This window comes from Onychomys torridus, chromosome 15 (assembly GCF_903995425.1).
Source record: "Onychomys torridus chromosome 15, mOncTor1.1, whole genome shotgun sequence".
Classification (NCBI taxonomy): Eukaryota; Metazoa; Chordata; class Mammalia; order Rodentia; family Cricetidae; genus Onychomys; species Onychomys torridus.
Genome location: NC_050457.1, coordinates 33,195,245 through 33,211,369, shown reverse-complemented (window position 1 = coordinate 33,211,369; position 16,125 = coordinate 33,195,245). Strand labels below are relative to the sequence as shown.

Below are 16,125 nucleotides of genomic sequence, written 5' to 3'. Positions count from 1 at the left end.
ATTCTGCATATAAGAAGTAGTTATATCTTTAATCTATTTGAAATATCATTACAAGCCATTATTAAACCTATGTACATTTAAAAACAGCATAAAGGAACATGTCTATAAATAATGTTTAATTTAGAAGATATAAGTATCTTTAAGAAGACCATGTACATCAAGGTCCTTATGAAATAGAAATAGCATTTGTTTATTTTTTATAGACTTCTAAATTTAAACATATTAGGAACTTAGATTCAACCAAGACTCACATTTGGTTTAGTTTTCAAATTAGAAAACATTTAGGTTTTACCTTAATGATAGTTACTTACTAAAACTTCTGATCTTGTTAATATAATATGAATACATTATATATTGGGAAGTCTAGGTTTTATTTGGCATTATCTACCATTCTGTAAGGAGATACTGTTCTCCTATCCTGAGTGATTAACTTGGGCCAAAACTATCATGACGTTGTACATATAAACATATAAGCATTAATGAAATTCTCCCTCCTGAAAAAGACAAGCTTCAACCACTCATTTCTCTTGGTGCTTGATTATTCATGGGCTTCATTTTATTGCATGTTTCAAAATATTTATTTGCTTTATTTCCTCAGAAGTATAGAGAGCAGTTTCTTCACACAGCCTCACCTAACAGCCACAGAATCTCCATGTGTCCAGACATGACTTGCTTAGTTTCAACCACCACTAGTCTTCCAGATTAGATCTTTGTCATGTGGGTTCGAAATTTACAAGGAAGCTTATGTCTATACAAAATTTACAAGCCAGCTTAGTGAAATTGGAATGTCTAAAGTCTTTGGCTCCAAAGGAATTTGATGAGTACGTTTGTGAAGACCAAGCTATACATGCAAGTATGAGTTCTGCTTTATCTATCTCTTATACTCATACATATGGCACAAATCATGGAAGCACATGTGTTTGGAACTTTGAACAAATCACCTAGCCTATGTAAGTAAATTATCTAAAACCGTGGCTATTGGAAATTCAACCAGTTTCTTTTTTTTACTTTTAAGAAATGAATGGTAATTTAAAAGAATGAAGCTGTATACATAGAAGCAATTTACAAAAAAAAAAAATCAAATCACCAACAAAACAGAACTAGGAGAATAACCTGACAAAACATTGAAAAGCTAAGAGGATTCCTTAAAAAAAAAGGCAGGAGCTGAGGGATGTGAGATTCAGAGAACACAACTCATAACCAAATCATCCAGTTGCCTTCTGAACTCTGAAGTGCAGAGGAGAAGAACTGCCCACATTAGGCCCTGAAAAGGTAACCCATGTCACACAGTACAAGTTCTGAAGCCAGTGAGTTCAAAGTAAGGTCTCTAGAGCTGGAGCAGCAGTGCCAGTGGGCACATGTGTGACCCAAGCATGGAATGTTGTCACTGATTGTCAAAGTCTACTGGACACTTGATATCTTTTTGGCCAATGGGTTTTCCACCATTGCAGGGTACCCTGTGTGGCAATTTTAATCCTTAAGGGTGAGCACTTTAGCTGAACTATAGAATAGTATAAATGACATACAAGCCATTTTCTTTCTACTTCTTGGGTGGGATATGTGTGTTGACTACACTTTCCTACTTGATCCATTTTTGGTGAAATGACCTCACTTAAAGTGGTCATGGATTAACCACTGTTGCAAAGGATTACAACTGCAGCCCACCACAGTAATAGGAAGAAGCTTAATTGAGAGGCCTTGCAAATTGATGATAGCAAAAATGAGTTTATTTCCCTTGTTAGTTTATTCCTAAACAATAGCTTAAACTTTTTTTTCCGAAATTTGACAATTTGACTCTGTCTCTGTCTCTCTTTCTCTCTTCCTCCTCCCTCTCTCTCTCTCTCTCTCTCTCTCTCTCTCTCTCTCTCTCTCTCTCACACACACACACACACACACACACACACACACACACACAATTAAATGTGTCCTTGGGATTATCTATAGGGACAAATTTTGATCAATTATTTCAAGTATTCATTTTATACTTTATTTTTTATCCAAAATTCATTTCTTTCAAGTGGTTTTCTGCTGTGCCTGACTTATGCCTGCTCTCTCTATATACATTAAAATCTCCTATTTTCTATAGTTTATATTAAAAAGAAATAAAGCTGAATTCACTGTAAAATAAATAAAAATAAGCCAATCAACTCTAAACTTGTTTAGATAAAACACATTTAAATATTTAACTTGGCAGACACAGACTTCTGTACTCAGAGGCTACCGAGGAAACCATTTATTTAGAATAAAAATATCTCTTATAAAAGAGCATAGATGCCTAGTATCTCACCACTATCACCACCACCACCACCAAAAAAAAAAAACAAAAAAAAAAAAATCTGTGTCCAGCCCACAGAAATTATTTTGATCAGAATAGCTCAACTATATCAGATTTATTGCATATTACTAACCCTGAATTCAAGTACTGAGGTTTCTAAATCACTCGACACTGACTAATCTCTGAAAGTGATGAGAACCCCTTTAGATTCTAAGGACTGTCTCCCAAGAAAATATAACAAAAGCCAGGGATAACAGCTGGTAAAATCAGAACTCTTGGACCCAATGGGAGTGTTCCACAAAGCCACTGCACAACATTTTAAGGCTACGTATTGTCCCTCGGACAGCTGCTGAGTAAGAGTGCCTATAGGCGAAACCAGCTTTGAAAACATTGCTAGTTGAAGTGGTGTAAAATGGACATTTACTTTTGCAAACAATAAGCCCACAGGAAAGAAACTTTCTTTAAGGACCTTAGTTTTGAAAGCTATAGAACTACGCACAGTGAAAGGTCAAGGAGCTATAAATAGTTTGGGTATGGTGGTAGAAGAAGTCACTTCCCCTGTAATTAAGGACTAAGCCTTAATTTTTCAGCATTCCAAAATATTAGAGTCTTAAGTATGGGAAGGTTAAGAGCTGACTTCATAATGGGAAAAGTTCACAACATACGCAGGAATGTTCACTTTAAATTGCTCCCTGACTTGGGAGGCCAGAGGTCAGGGCTTGTGAGAGCTCTGGGATAAGCTGATCTCTGTTGAAGCTTTGGAATCTGCCTGGGTATGACAGCTACATTGGGCTTCCTAGATGCTCAGTGAGGATGAAGTGAACCTGAATATGGGGGGTCTCTCAACTGTATGCAATCAGCACTCCTGGATGTGCAAGATGGTTGGCTATGCCAAGTGGGTCGTGGACCTGTGTAATCCCTTCTATCATTTCTGTGGGAACAATTCATCTTTACTTGGTGATGCTAGAAAGCATTACTCATGCAGCACACAGTGTTGAGGATTTTACTTAGATGCATAGCTTCTAGAATGGGAAATATAGGAAGGAAAAGCAGGTATTCAGAAATGGATGGTACCAGACGTCTCAGTAAAGGCAGTAAACTGAGAGTAATGGAAAGAACATAGGTATTAGGCAATAACCACCCCCCCCAAAGACTTTATAACTCTATGCCATAAAAAGAAAAGCCTGTCTTCATGACCTGCTCAGTACAATCTTTAGCCAAGGGCTATCTAGTTAAAATATCACAAGTAGCAGCAGATCATAACATTCTTTGTCACAGAACAATTAGGTGTTCTGTAGGGATAATGGGCTGCCTACTGACAGTCTAGGAGGAAGCAAGCCTAGAGCTGGGAACAGAGGTCTGTCCCTGAGCAAGGATGAGGAAACCCTGTAAGGGGCTCACACGACTGGCTAGACCAACAGCAGATAAAAAAGGCAACATTTCAAGAACTAGAGTAGAAAGATGATATGTAAGGTTTTGTAAGAGCATAGGCAAAAGGTTTTTGCTTCTGAACGGAGTATCTACTAAGGCCGGCTAGAAGAAATGTCCATTGGGAGTGAAAGCAAGCAGCAGAGTATGGGCTGAACGTGGTATTCAAATAGTTATACAGACACAGCAGTTACCATTTCAAGGGCTCCACGATCTCACAATAGTGCTATACACGTGAACTCGACTGCTCAATTTGCACTTAATTTTAAAAATCCATTTTGGTTCTTGGGCTAGAGCCTTGGGACTTGCACATAGCCAATACTGCTGTGTTACTGAACTGTAGTCCTAGTCCCGTAACAAGAGTTTCAAAGCCGGTTGGAGATTTAGCTCAGTGGTAGAGTGCTTGTCTAGCAAGTGTAAGGCCCTGGGTTCGATCCTCAGCTCCAGCAATAAATAAATAAATAAATAAATAAATAAATAAATAAATAAATAAATAGTTTCAAATTATCCTATTCCAGTACCTTATATTGTGCTATAGTTTTTCAAATAGTATTTTCTAATTAATTTCTATTCTAATTAACAGTTGACTTAATTACCTATACATCAGCAGAGAGGAATGAGCCATGTCCATATCACCATAGGGTTACCATCCAAATATCATTCTGCAAGGGGCTAGGGAAGGCAAACATAGTAATGCACATTGCATTATTCCTTTTCTATATAATCCAAATGCTTCAGTGGGATGATCCCTTTGTACTCTGTGACTATGTGTTACTCTCATTGGTTAATAATAAAGCTGTTTGGTCTATGGTGAGGCAGGACAAAGTTAGGTGGAAAGACCAAACTAAGGAAGGGAAAAAGAAGGGCAGAGTGGAGGAGACATGAGCCAGCCACCCAAGAATCAAGATGCCAAAGACCCAGTAAGCCACGGGCCACGTGGTGATGCGTAGATTCATAGAAATGGGTTAATTTAAATGTAAGAGCTAGTAGTAATAAGCCTGAGACATCAGGCAAACATTTATAACTAATATAAACCTCTGTGTGGTAATTTGCGAAGTGACTGCCGGGTATTTGGGAACAGAGAGGACAAAATGCTCCACCTTCATCTACAATATGCAGAGAATTATAACTTGTGATTTTTGAAATCACAATGAGTGTCACTTATAGTAAGGAGTAGACAATAGCTCAGTTAAGAACAGTGATTTCTAGTTCCTATTAAGACTACTTTTAGCCAGAGTTGGGATTACAGATGGGGCTTTTGTTAATAAGAATTACATTTCCCTTTTTGATTTACAATGTTCAAAAATATTTTTACACATTTTTAATATACATCTAGAATAGGAGAGAGCTAATCAAAACACTGTCACACAAACCACATGTATATGATGTTTGAGATGTTTTCACTAGAGCAGCTTCATCTGCATGCACATTTAAGAGTTTGTACAAATCAGGACCATTTAAATGACAAGTCGCCAAACAACACCCTTTCTGTAGGCAGATATCACCAAGTAATGACCAACACTTGTTCTCAGAGCTCAGTGCAGCTCTTAGTACATCATTCCAAACAAGTATCACTAATTATGACAAGCTACCCAGGCATGATCAAGGTTGTAAACAATAGGGTATTGCCTATGATTCCTTTTTCTCTGGAGGTAGTCAACTCCACCTTCAATTAGAATTCCTAACCCAACATACAGTACACTTGTTAATCATGACATAGCAATGGCTTTACACTTTTAGTAATTATTCATAATAAGTAGATATTAGAGACTGTATGATATCAATTGCCTGCTCTAAGTACTTACTGCATTTTTGCGATCTGGAGTCTTGATGGCTGCAGACCTTATACTGAAGTTACACCCTGGATTTTGGAGACAGACCTAAGTAGATCTCATATAATTTACCCATTGTGTTTTTCAAAGAGACAGAGAAAGAGGCTTGAATGAAAGGTTAAACAAAGAGGAATCCTGCCCAGACTGTGATCTGGTAGGGAGACTCAGCTGTAGATCTGTGAATGGCCTGTAAGATGTGGATCTGTGCCTAGTAATTGATGAATGATAAATCTGTGAATAACTGATTCACAGAGCTGCAAACTACACAACCCAGAATGCATTTTAGAGGCATGTTTAGACAAGCTACGGTATCCTGGCAGTGTCATTACTGAAGAACTCAGCCATCACACAGCCCTAACAGGAAATTCTTTCATGGGCACACCAAGGGACAATGCCCTGACCCTGAAACATTTCGGCCAGTTTGAACACCTACATAGGGCTTCCCTCCCAGAGGACTCTAGCTGGTCTGTAACTAAGACATAGGTACTTGGACTTCTAATTGACCATTTCTTAATGTCGTGTCAGCGTCACTGGCCTCACCTCACACAGGAGTGTCTTCCTGAAATCCCATTGTTGAATATGACCTATCCAGATTAGCTTTCTCTGTGGAAGCACTTCCTTGTGAGATGTGTCCAAGAAGAATGTCTTAGGGAAAAGGAGCCTTAGTGGACTAAACCAGTTTTCAAAGGTAGAGCTCTAGTTTATTTAATAAGTCACACAATTCATAAGTTTGGAAAGTACCTACTATATCATTTCCTGGGCACGTACATGAAGCCAGCCCTGTGTTGAACACTGTAGGCATGGTTTACTTAATGTGCTAACAGAGAGATCATTGTTAAAGGCAATGTTGTAGAATCTTAAAAAGTGTATGTTGAAGGAAAGGGTATCATTTTCTTCAGTGATGGGACCACTGGTAAGCTGCCCTTGTGCCAGTAACTAACCTCCCCGCCACATTCAGGCAAGGAATTCTGAACTCAGGGCATCACACACAGAGAAGGTATGAAAATAGGAGGGTACTTGATTAAAAGAAAGGCTTCTGTGAGAGAGAGGAAGGTGGATGAGAGAAGGGATTAGAAGGTGAAACTGACTAAAATTTATTATATAAGTGGATGAAATTGTTTAAAACATTTAAAAAGTAAGCTTAAAGTAGTTCACTTAGTTTTTCAGAAAAGCATACAATACTGGGAATTCTTTTGTATGTCACCCAAGTGACCTTAGTCTGCCTTGGCTTCCTCTTCTGTAATACAAGGAGTAAAATAAATACACGTCATCAGAATTTCCAGGAGGACTTCATGGGGTTATTCTTACAAATACTGAAGATTGCAGGCACACCATAAGCACTCAGTCAAGATAATTGGCCACATTTGCTTCTGACAAGAGTATGTTAAGAATCCAGGACTGATGGGGGGTGGGGTGTTGCACGACTTTTAATCCCAGCACTCATGAAAGGCAGAGGCAGGAGGATCTCTGTGAGTTTAAGGCCAGCCTGGTCTATAGAGTGAGTTCCAGGATAGCCAAGGCTGCTACACGGAGAAACCCTGTCTTGAAAAAAACAAAAACAAAAACAAAAACAATACAAAACAAATAAATAAACAAAAGTATCTAGGACTGTTGGCACACATTCAGGAGGAAGAGAAAGATTGACCTTTGGGAATTCCCTTCATGCCTGATCTACATAGTGAGTTCCAGGCCAGCTAGGGCTACATGGTGATGCCCGATCTCAAACTAAAAACAATAAATAAACAAAAAATTACAAGATATATTAGGAGAGAAGAAGTAAATTTAGAATTTTAAGACATTTATAACTTGCAAAAATTTAATGATCAGAGTTCAGTTCCTATAGTAGGGTGAAATGACATCTCATTCCTTTTAGAGGCTTGCTGAGGCCTTGGTCTCTACAACTCCCAGTTTTAGGAAGCTATGAGAACTAGTATGTTGGTTCAGCAGATGAAGGTACTTGCTGCCAAGGTGACCTGAGTTCAATCCTTAGGATCTACATGACGGAAGATAAGATTCAATTCCTATGAGTTGTCCTCTAACTTCCACACATGTGATGTGGCATGTGCTTCCACACACTCACATACACGGGAGAGAGAGAATTTAAAAAGAAGTTGTGCTTGAAGTATGGCACAGGTAAATTTCATAGTTCTAAGTGTAAGTCTTAGATTACAGTAAAGCCAACTACAAATAATAGTAAAATTCAGCTTCATACATTGTTCTGAAGTCGATTAGTTTCCAGATCCCTATTTCATTTCAAAACACATTTTAGAGTTTAAGTTTTTTTTCTCTGACAAAGCCATTTACTATTTCAGTGGTGCTATTGGTTCTAACAGCTATTCTTGATCTCACTTGACCAGAAATGTTAAAGACTAACAAAACGTTGCCAGCGGCTAGCTGGGGCTAGGGGTGGGGAGAAATAGATTATAGGTTATGCTCTGTGGTCCCACTTACTTAAAAGAGTTTATGGTTCTCCAAACTGGTCCAATGCCAGAGAGGAAGAAAACAGTGCAATTTATAGTCTGGCCTGAGTGGGAGGGTCAATGAGCAGAGTGACTCTGGAGGAACTGGCTAGCTTGCTAAGGGATGGCGCTGCGTCAAAGCCCGTGTTCTATTTCTTACGCATCTCTAGGGTCCATGGTGGAAGGATTGGGTGTAAAACTTGGGAGAGAAGACTGTCAAATAAGCAGAAAAGGGAAATACGTTCTCACATGCACATGCTAACAGGAGACGCTTGAACTTCCATAAAAGGCAGAAGGGGAGACTAAGCAGTAGCTTGCTGAACACTTAATACCACCAAGGAACATCAGATATAGCTAAGTGTAGATCTTGAGGGAAAACAGGCCAGCCAGGGCAACAGCAGGGTTTTCCTGCAGCTACGTGATTTTTAGTAGCTCTGCAGCTCCAGTTTTGCCCAGCACAGTTGCTGTGACAGCACCGAGTTTGATGTCGGACAAGTAACAGGTGCTCAGGACACTGTGGTATCAGCCTTCCTTGGTCCCCATGCAACTGCTATAGTAGACTTGGGAACCACTGTCCAAGGCTGGCTGGTGATGCAGCCATAGGTCAGGCCCATGCTGTTCTGGAACAAAGTTGCAGCAGTAGACAAAATATTACAGTTAGTAGAGGCTTATGAGATGTTAGAATGCCACTGGCTACAGTATGACGTATTTTACAGTGACTTATTCTAAGTAAAATGGCATTCTGTAAATAAACTCCTTGATACAAAGAGTAAGTTCTGTGCTACATTGTAGTGGGGTGATATCATGGATATTTGGAATTTTAGTCTTTTGGATTCTTTATACACATGAATGCTTCATATCAATTAATTACACAGAGTTGAATGACTCACCTCAGATGTATTTGAAACTCGAGGAAAAATTGGGTACAATGGGGGCAGTCTTATCTAGGAAGTATGAAAACAATCATATACAGAAATTACATCTAATGAGACATTTAGTGAATCACACTGGTGTCATTTACAATTCAGAAGGAATATTTTAAAATACAGAATGAGAAGAGGCTAGGAACATCAACTTTCAAATGCCAGAGAAGAAACCCTCCTCATCAGTCTTTCTACCTGCTGATAACCAGCGCCCAAAGGTTAAAATTTAAGCAGGGAGAGTAGTAGTATTCCGTATAAACAAAGCCTGCTGGTCCTGTGGATTGGAAACATGGGGAGAGAGTGGGAATGTCGGTCAGCCCTCTCATCCTAGCACTCAGAAGAATGAGGAAAAAGGATGTGAGTTTGAGGCCAGTCTGAGCCATATAACAATTCAAGGACAGCCTAAGTTACATAGTACAATCTTATCTAAGAAGAGAAAAGTCAACAAACTAACTAGCCAACCAAACAACCCAAAACATCAGGAGTGTGTTTGTGTGTGTGAGTGTGTGTGTGTGTGTGTGTGTGTGTGTGTGTGTGTGTGTTTTCTAAATATCTTTTATACCTTCTTGTATTCTTTCAAGTGTGATAGAGAAACAGGAGGGCTTTTACTGAATGTGTGCATATGGCGGCTCATCTGTCAGTAGTGTGATTAAACAGAATAGAAGCGTAGAAGGTCAATCACCCGGGAAGCTGGGAGTCAGTTATCAGTTACTGGGAATTTATGTCTCCCATGTTGTGCTAAGAAACCTTCCCCACAAGTCGGCAGTTCTCCCCAATTACCATTCTTTTGAAGTTCTTCCTAGTTTATGCTATACCTGACTACACAGAGAGGTACTTGGGCAGCAGAAGCACCTCTCAGCTACAGTTCCCATTAGTTATCTTGACAGTTACATTGAACAGTACCTCATCCTAAATCCCTGTCTTTGTGACCACCTGGTGCCTCAGCCCTTCCTCTAGTCCCTTATCTCTGGAGAGGCAGTTGTTATTTTTCTTTCCTTTTATATTTGCTTGTTTAGGATGGATATGCTTATGACTGCCATAGCATGTGTACAGAGGTCAGAGAACAATTGGTCCTCTGTTTCCATCCTGTGGGTACTGGGACTGAACTCAGGTCATCAGGCTTGGCAGCTAACATCCTTAACTGATGAGCCATCTCACAAGCCAAGAAATAGAACAACTGACTGAAGTATCATCTCCATCCCCTATGTATTGACTATGTAATATGTACTTTTCTTTCCTCTTTCTCCCCTCTCTCCCTCATTTCCTGCTCTCCCCTCACTTGGACAAGGTCTTACTGTGTAGTAGACTGACTTTAAAATGTCCTATCCTGCCTCAGTCTCCTGAATTCTGGGTCACAGGCATGTACCTCTAAACACATCCAGCTCTTACATTGGCTTTTGGTAAAGACTGAGCTTTCTTTGTGATAAGTGAGAACTCCCTATAGACCTCATTAATCCCTTCATCTGCAGCTTTGTCCTCTTTTGCTTAATCTTACAAGCACCAGCTGGGTGGGCCCAGGAGTAACCATCCTAATTTCATGATTACATTCATGCCCCAACACCTGCTGTTGCAGTAAATACCATGCTATGATTGGAGTGACTGCCAGAGGGAGTCTGCTATTCCTTTAGTTCTGACAAAGGCAATTTTTAGTCATAGGGTCCAAACCATCACACCCACAGCTCAGTAGGGAAGAAAAGAATTCCAGTTAGGCCTAAGTGCTACTATACACATGAACAGAGCTGTTTCATTAATGCAGGTCCTTGAGGAAAGTACTGCACAAGGTGCTGTTTACTGGGAACTTGATCCATAGAGTAAGGTAGAAGGAGTATGGACAAGCTCAGTTGCAAGAGCCAAACTGAAGATGCACCTTCTTCAGAAACATTCAGTCCTAATTCAGCATTTCCTTACCAGTTACCAGGATCAATTCCTGACCTGTCAGTCACACACAGTTCCAATGAGCAATGATAGTCTCATTCCCTGACAAGTCTAAAGTAAACTTGCCAAACAGTACATGAAATAACACAGGTCTTAAATATTGCATCTCTAACTAACTCTTCTGAGGTTTCTTGTGAGATGCGTCTATGGCTCTAAGGTCTTGCAAGGCAGAGTAAGTTCATCCCAGTTCACAGGGCCCAGCACACACAAAGCAAATGACTTTCTAGGGTTAAGGCAGTGTTGCAGAGAGGATAACAAAAGGAGTTCAGAGTTCTTAGCTTAGTGGGTGCAAACAACATTCTGTGGGACCCTAGGGCTCTTCAGAGGTGCTGGACTATTCAATGCGAGGCATGCCCTAAACTACAGGCAGCAGTGGCCTGTTCTTGGATGAGCCACCTGACATGAACTTGAGGGAGGATGTGTGTGTATGTGTTGGGGGAAGAGCTGGAAGGGGATGTGATGACAATTGCACTCAGATATGAAATTCTAAAAGAAAAAGTGCTGCAAGATGGGCGAGGGTTTAGAAGGGAGCAAAGACACAAACTTACTGCCTAGTTTGTGTGGTTGTTGTTTTTAATGTAGCATTTTCTTTTTTAATTGGAAATATATTTTTTCATATAACATATTCTGATTACGGTCCCCCTCACCCAGCACATCCCAACTCTTCCCCACTTCCTCACCCACCCAAATCCACACCCTTTCTTTTTCTCTCTCTTGTGAGTGCTTTTACTTATATGCATCATCTGTATGATGCTTTTAAAATATGTATTTATACATCAAATGCACATACATATAAACATTTTTCCTTTCAAATACACACATTTGCTTAGTAAGTCATATTTCCTGTATAAAGGACATTGTACTCAAAGTACATGTGTGCAAGCTGCTGGCTGGCTTACCCTCCCCTTTCATTCACTAGGTGAATAGACCTAGTTACAAAGGGACCAAATGGTTTCTAACATGTAGTACATGTTAGAAGCAGAATGGAAAAAAGGTTTATTTTCAGAAAATCTCTAAATTTATGACATTAAAAAGGCAAACGCATCTGCAACGTGTTCCGTGCTCTCTTGTTAGTTTTAAACAACATTCAGGGTGTCCCAATCACTTCTAAAAGCAGTACCTCTCCAGGCCTGCTCCAATACAGACACTATTAATAGAAGTAATTGGCTTAAACACACGCACCACATGGCCCAAACAGCAAAACACTTGGACAGCCATCACTCAAGCAAATCATTTGTAGGTCAGAAATATAGTAAGTGTGCAAATTCCATCTATGATCCCATTCACAAAGTTTCTAAAATAAGCAATCCAGGCGGGGAGATGATATACCTCTCACCATTTAACAGTGTGAAACTTCCACAGTCTCAGACATTGTCCTTTCCCCTCTACCCCCTCAGAGCTTGTCCAGAACAGAATTAAACTTTCTAATACAACCAGAAGGATGATCTTAGGCTCAGTACTCCCCTTGATAAGATCCAGCTGACTTTACACATAGCCACACAGAATATAATGGCCTGAATGATGTAACTACAAAGGTCTTTCAGTTGATAACACTCAGCCTCGAACACACCAGCTACCATACTTTTAAGAAGAAAACTTCTACAGCTTGTGGTGCTTTTAGCTATACTCACCAGATGGCCAATTTTGAAGTCCCTAAAAATCCTAATTATACAGACAGTGGTGGGAAGCAGCCTGCTGACATGAAAAGAACATTATCTTTCAAATGGACACACTTGGGTTCTTCTCGGGCAACTGCTAGTTACAGGGCCTGGCCCAAGTTAATCTCATCTGTAGATGTCAGCTAGACCAACTCTCTCTTTTAGTGGCTTATAATGTTCTGTATGTGAATTTCTCCAGTGTTCTCATTCATTAAAGGCCCTCCATAAAATGCAAGCTAGAAGTAGTGTTATTAGAGAAATAGAACACCATTATCTGTTAAATTATTAAGCAGAGGACAGTAATAGTATTTGTAACTATGTATAATATGTGAGTTAAACTGAAACAAGAGGGAATGAGGATGAGCTGGGGGGTTATAAGTAATTTTTCCATCGACATATTAGTTGGGGATGCTACATTTTTTAAAAAATACTCAATTATAAAACTAGTCATGCTAGTCTAAGCAAATGCTTTTATACTGTGGTCTTAAAGCCAAAATAACAGTGTTCAACCCACCTGAAATTTTATGACTTTAGGAGAAGAGAGCTAGTAAAAAAATAAGAAAGTGCAACCATTTATTGGTCTGAGCTGTGACGTGATTCAGAAAATTTTATCAGTTCTTTATTGGGATGCTTACCAATTTTGGATCTTGGGGAAATTGGTCATATACATGTGTATATATATTTTTATATATGTGATATATTATATATATATATATATATATATATATATATATCAGCTTGTTTAAATACAGAATCACATTGTTAATGAAAGTTTCATGAGTGATATTTTCCCATGAAAAAGAGACCATGCACTACAGAATTACAGCGAAAAGCCTGCAATCTCCTGACTTCTGTTCCCATCACTTTTACTCTGTAAAATAACCACTACCAAAATGTTGGAATAGAGTGTCCAGGCTGGTTCTCCCTGTGCACAGAATTTTATGTGTTCAATAATCAGCTTAAAATTTATTTCATAGAAGCTGCAGTCATGTTTAAGGCCTGCAGCTTTTCCACTAGATTACCCAATGAGCTTCACTACAATCAGTAGTGAGATCTTAACTACAAATGGACACTGAGGGTTCTAAGAGCCGGAAAGAACAAAGGTGGTTTTGTTTACAAGAGGCTAATCAATAGTTTGGTTCTTTTACTTAAACTGAATCACACATCTTAATTAAACTAATAAACATTCCTGGAATATGCTTATAAATGATAACTACTATAACAGTTTCGAGGAATGAAATCATAGTTTGCTATGTAGCTATGAAGTAAATCAACATTTGAGACATATAAATTTCAAATATTTATGGAAGTGAAATGCTATGTTTGGTGGCTGGAGAGACGGATCACTGGTTAAGAGCACTGGTTGCTCTTCCAGGGGACCCTGGGTTCAATTCCCAGTACCCACATGACAGCTCACAACTGTCCCTGTCCATAACTCCAGTTCCAGGGGACCTGGTACTATCACACAGACATAAATTCAAGTTGTGCCTGTGCAAAATATGAATGCATATAATAATAAATAAATCTTAAAAAAGGAAATGTCATATTTTATTACATAGAATTTGAAGACTGAATGTTAATACTGAAACAACAGGAAATGCAAGCAAAGCCTTACAAATGAACTTACTATTTTTAATAGATTTATGAGAACAACAAAGTCCATATATCAAAGTGTTCTCAACTCACATTGTAAAAGTGTTAAAGAAATGTTTGAGAATCTGTACCATAGTCATTTTCTGCTGGGACATGGTGTGTAGTGGGTACTCAATTAAACAGCCATTGAATAAATAAGCAGTCCTTATTATTTAAACATAAAAATAGCTTGGTTCTTTTAATTAAACTGAATCACACATCTTAATTAAACTAATAAATATTCCTGGAATATGCTTATAAATGATAACTACTATAACAGCTTCAAAGAATGAAATCATAGTTTGCTATGTAGCTATGAAGTAAATCAACATTTGAGACATGTAAAGTTCAAATATTTATGGAAATGAAATGCCACGTTTGGTGGCTGGAGAGATAATTCACTGGTTAAGAACACTGGCAATTATTAGACACAAATTACATATATTACAAGAACACAAATAGAATAATTTCAAGTTTTTTAAAGAAGTTTTAATTATAACAAAGATTGACCTTTTCAGTAAGTAGCATAAAAACAGAGTGTGAAATATTGTGAATTTGTTAAGTGATCATGTGACTGCACCATAGGTCTGATTAAGGCAGGTGAGAGTAGATGGCCTGTTACAGTACATATGGAGAGCAGCAGACAGGAAAAGACCAACAGGAAGTTGTCTGAAGCACTGGATACTTGCTTAAGACAGATAAAAACCCTCTAAGGACAGTGTTTGGGCTTGGGACATTCCTGGAGAAAGTAGGCAAATGATTTGCAGAAAGTGGGCCAATGAAACAGAAAATAGGTTTACATAGCCAAAGCAAGATGGTGAGATAAATAGATGAGCTTCCCAAAATAATAATAATAATAATAATAATAATAATAATAATAATAAATAGGAATGGAAAAAGGGTAAAAGGTAGATTAACAGGTTTCTTTCATAAAAACTCAATTGTAAAAGGACAAGATGGCTAAAGAACTAGAATAGCAATGGTGTTCAGGTAAGCTCAACAAGGCTGGTGGAGAGGTATAGAGAGAGATGTCAGATTTATGTACTGGAGCATGAGTATGTGTACGTGTGTGTGTGTGTGTGTGTGTGTGTGTGTGTGTGTGTGTGTGCGCGTGTGTGCGTGTGTGCGTGTACGTGTGTGTGCGCGCGTGTGCATGTGTGCATGTGTGTGTGTGTGTGTGTGTGTGTTGTGTGTGTGTGTATGGTAGAATTATGTTTATAGTCTATAACACTCACAGTCCAAATTATTTGAAGAATACAATGATATATCCAGTTAATCATTATTCTTCAGTTGGATGTAAGCTTAACTAGAGATGTTTCCATAGTGCACAGTTATATTTAGGGATCAGTAGCATTAGAGTGACATTGAGTTATTATACAAAAATCACTTTGGCAGCGACATGATGTAGATTTTTTAAAAGTCAAATGGAAGGACAGATTTATTAACAAGTCAGTATTTTAATGTGTGTTTTGAATTGTGGTACTGCGTGTTGATTTATCTCATACAACTTAATAGAATAGTTATGGTCAAAACAGTCTGTGACACTCACTGAGACACAAAGGTTGTCTATGCTAGTAACTACTGCCAATTGAAATAAATAAATTATTGTCAACTGAGCCCTGGAGCTACAAATAAGTCTCAACGCTATTTGTTTAATGGTGACCCCCCCCCCCACACACACATACACACTTATTTGGGATATAAATCAGAAATGTGTGAAACCCACTTATATTTGGCAGCTTATGTCAGTGATTCACACTAGCTAAATAAATTTATAAAAGGATTTTATGCATTTCCAAGTAATTATTTTGTTGGGGGGGAGGTTTTGCCAAAAAGGACCTTGCAAGTATATTTCCAGTTAAAACTGTTCAATCAACTCATAAAGTTATGGAATGTGTTCTTTGAGAAGGGATGAGAAACATTACAAAAGATATTTTTTTTTCTGGAATTTATTAAAATTGACAGAAATACAATGGGGGGCAT

At 38.6% G+C, this 16,125-nt stretch overlaps 1 protein-coding gene across 7 annotated transcripts in view; it reads right to left on the bottom strand.

The window, feature by feature from the left end:
* The window catches only part of Pde4d (phosphodiesterase 4D), a 1,081,007-nt gene that overhangs the window by 244,574 nt on the left and 820,308 nt on the right, over window positions 1-16,125 (bottom strand). The window lies entirely within an intron of this gene.